At 55.9% G+C, this 3,867-nt stretch overlaps 1 protein-coding gene across 1 annotated transcript in view; it reads right to left on the bottom strand.

Moving 5' to 3' along the window:
- The window catches only part of TSPAN18 (tetraspanin 18), a 179,349-nt gene that overhangs the window by 30,179 nt on the left and 145,303 nt on the right, over positions 1-3,867 (bottom strand). The gene's annotated exons all lie outside the window — the stretch shown is intronic.

Genomic DNA, 3,867 nt, shown 5'->3' with positions numbered 1-3,867 from the left:
ACCAGACAGACAGAGAGAGACATAGAGACAGAAAGCGAGAAATCACCCCCCAGGGGGGATAGTCACGCTGCAATCCCTTCTCCTCCATTCTCCTCTCGGGATCTTGGGCACGCACGCACATGCGCCCCGCGTGAGTTTTAAGCCACCGGGTCCGGGACTCGAACCACAGTCGACTATGTGGGAGTCCAGCGACATAGCCATTACACCAACTGCTGGTTCCCCCAGTCGTCATTTTCAATGAATGAAAATTCCCTCGCCCCATTCATCCACCTTCCTCCATGGCAGATGTGACCTGTCCTCATACCTCCTACCATTCTACTTCCCCCTAATAAAGTGGCCCAGGAGCTGGCCCATCACCACTGCCAGGTTGAAGCCAAAAGGCCAATGCTCACCAGCCCCACTCCCCCGGGGGCTTCTGAACGGAGGGACACACCCCCACAGCTACCTGGCAGGCTAGAGTGACAGGCACGTGGCACCTCCAGTCTCTGCCTGAATCCAGCTGTTAGTTCCACCCACCCTCAGAACTTTCTAGAAGTTTTGACAGCTCAGTTCCCTGGTCTACCTCGGGGGCCGGGGGTAGGAGAATCTCTGAAAGGTGGTGGGGAACTGTGAGGCCGTGAGGTCCGAGGCTTTGCTGTGGCTCGGAGTGGAGGTTCAGGCCGGGGGGAAAGGCCCACCAAGGTCTGCCCATTCCTGGGAGGTCAGAGCCTCATGGGGCCAGTATCAGTGTGGTGGGGGCTGTGGGTTCAGGTGGATCCCGGCCTGCACCTCTTTCCTCGAGGCTGCAGGAACCACGCCCGCCCTCAAGACCTTTCCCTGCAGATGGGGCAGGGTGCCGACCTCCTCAGGAAGGCGGAGGAGGCGTGCTGAAATACACATGTCCACCCTCGATAAGGCACGTGGGGTCCCCTGTCTGCCAGACACCTGGCGCTCTGCCCCACCTCCTTGTCTGCCTCCTGCCAGTCCCCGGTGCCCCTGCGTCCTGCTCGCCCAGACTCCAGTGCATTAGCTGCGGTTCTCCAGGTCAGGAGGGCCGAGGGCTGTGTTCTCAGACTGGGTTCCCTGGGAGTAGCCACACCCCCGAGGTATCTTCAGTCTTTCCACTAACATCCCAGAAATCAACCCCTGCCCCCTGGCGGGCCAAGGGCCAAGTGTCCTGAGCTGTGGCACAACGAAAGCCCCACAGGTGGGGATGCCATTCTGCAGGATGATTCCTTTGGCCATCAGGGTGGCACGATAGTGCAGAACAAAACACCCAAACAGGCAAACGACTTGGTAAGGGCAGAAGAACCCTGTCCATCCCCAGACCCCAGCAATGGCGTGCAGGAGGCAGCGGTGCATGTAAACCCGGCTTAGTGGGAACCAGCAGTTAGCGTAATGGCTATGTCGCTGGACTCCCACGTAGTGGACCGCGGTTCGCATCCCAGACCCGGTGGCGCAATTAGCTATGAAGGCTCCAGTTGCTTCAGCCACAGGCCACGGAGCCAGCCCAAGGCTGAATTATCTCATGGGGCAAAATGGTTACGTGTATAGCCAATCCACGTGTTTGTTTTTTACATAAATATATAAAGTATATTACCATTTTCTTCTTTCACAGTTTTTTAACATAAGAGACTTTTTGATTTTTTTGGAGAAGCTTTTGCTATAGGGTGTGGGAGCTTGCCAGAGAGACAGAAAGCAAGAAATCACCTCCCAGGTGGGATGACCACGCCGCAATCCCTTCTCCTCCATTCTCTTCTCAGGATCTTGGACACGCATGCACATGCACGCGGCATGAGTTTAAGCTACCAGGTCCAGGACTCAAACCTTGGTCAACTACATGCGAGTCCAGCGACATAGCCATTACACCAACTGCTGGTCCCCATAAGAGACTTTTTTATTTACTGAAAGTATGTTTGAATATTTATTTAAGCACTTAAGAATTCAGTTGTGAAGTTCATCTTATCAGTTCTCTTAAGTATGTTCAATGGCTGTTGTAAACCTATTACAGTTAAAATTAGTTCTTTTTTTTAATTGCTAATGGGTCTATACCTGTTCCAGAGATGGAGGGAGAGGGAAAAAGTACCTTCCCATGGGGGCGTGGGCACATCACAGTCCCTTCTTCTCCATTTCTCTATCCTATCAGGATTTTAGGCATCCGTGTACACATGCTTGGAGTGTTTTTCAAGCTGCTTGGACCAGGATTTAAATCGTGATAGGCCATGTACGATCCAGCCTCCTTAACCACTAGGTTAAAGGTCTCGCCCTAGTTAAAACCAGTTCAGACCCAGACCCACAGAGTATGATTAACAGTTCCTGAAGTAATCTAGAAGTTTGAAGTTAACTTCACTTTATCTGTCATGTTTTATACCCCCTCTTTTGGGGGCCATTTGAAACTATTGAAGCTTTCTGTCTCTCCAGTAAGTACATGCATCCTATAGCAAAAATCTCTCTCTTAAAAAAAAAAAAAAAAAAAAAAAAACACAGCTTAGTGTGAATTCAGACCCTGCACATTCGAGAGCAGGTTAGGTGCTGGGGTCTCCCCAGGGAGAGCACGAATGAGCGCCAGGGGTCTGCCCTGTGAGTCTGGTGGCCTCGCGCTTCCCATGTCTGTCCCAGTGGCGCCAACCAATCAGAGACAAAGACAAGTCAGAGAGAGAGAGGGAAAGACGGAAGGGGACAGACAGGGAAGGCGGAGATGAAGAGGCGCAGGAAGGGACAAACGGAATGAGGGGGCAGGGCACAGTGCTGGTGACAGGGCAGAGGTGCCCAGCATGGGGGCAATCACTTACTGTCACCTGGGCAGTCAGAGACTCCTGGTCAGAGTGGCTGTGCGTATTTCCTTTATGGGCCCAGCTTGTCCTAGAAGAGCAAACCCCATGACTACAGGGAGGCCCCCAGAAGCAGCCCTGTCAGAGGAGCCGTGTGTGGAAGCCGCCCTCCGGACGCACAGGCAGCCGGCCTCCTGCTACCCACCCAGCAGCGCTAATAACAGCACCGGCACCCGGGGCTACCCCGGCTGGGGTGCCCACCCTCCGCCCGGATGGCAGCTCCGGGGTGCCTTCGCCGGGACTGTGCAAGGAACTACACCTTGGCCTCGCAGTTTCTGGCATGGGCTTCACTTAGGCTGACACGGTTGCACGTGGCAGTGACAGAGGGGATGGCGGGCTTGGTGGCCACACACCTGGGTGCCACGTGGGTATCTGCAGGGATGCCTCAGCAGACAGTCTGCCAGCAGGACCTGGTTCATCAGAACTCCTCCCCTGAACCCCAGCCCCAGGAAAGAGAAACTTCATGCAGGAAAGGATTCTTGGGTTTTGTATAAGGACTCGCCAGGGGGTCCTTCAGAGGGCCAGCTCCCAGCAGCACCAATGGGAATTCGATCTCTGAAGTCAAACAGTCAAATGGAGACTCCTGTGCTGCTACACCGGTGGGGAATTCCGCGCCCAGTCCTGCTCACACACGGGGTTCCGGGACAGGCTCAAGAAAAAAGCAAAACGGCCTGGGGGGGCTTGGGCTGCGACGGGTACCCCTGCGGGAGAGGAGAGGGGGCCTGCCAGGCTGCAAGATGCCTGTTCAGATTCCCTGCCACACGAGCCCGAGCCCACCTGCGGTCAGCGAAAGGTGGCGGCTGCGAGGTCCCTTTCTACTCCTCCCTCCTCCCTCCAGCCTTGGCACACATCTGCCCACCACCTCCCTCCCCCTGCCCACCAGCCCACCCCCTGGGCAGACGCTGAGCTCCCACCACGTGCAGACAAGCACGCGCTCACGGCTGGTGCAGGTGCTGGCGGGAGGCTGTGAGAGTCGAGGAAACTCACAGGACAGAGGATGGCTCCTCTGGGGACCACGGAGAAGGGGCTGGCGGGGGGGGGGGCGGCCTGGGGGCGC

Source organism: Tupaia chinensis, unplaced genomic scaffold (genome assembly GCF_000334495.1).
Source record: "Tupaia chinensis unplaced genomic scaffold, TupChi_1.0 Scaffold000561_1, whole genome shotgun sequence".
Classification (NCBI taxonomy): Eukaryota; Metazoa; Chordata; class Mammalia; order Scandentia; family Tupaiidae; genus Tupaia; species Tupaia belangeri.
Note: the sequence above shows the minus strand (reverse complement) of the source record. Positions and strands in the feature narration are given on the sequence as shown.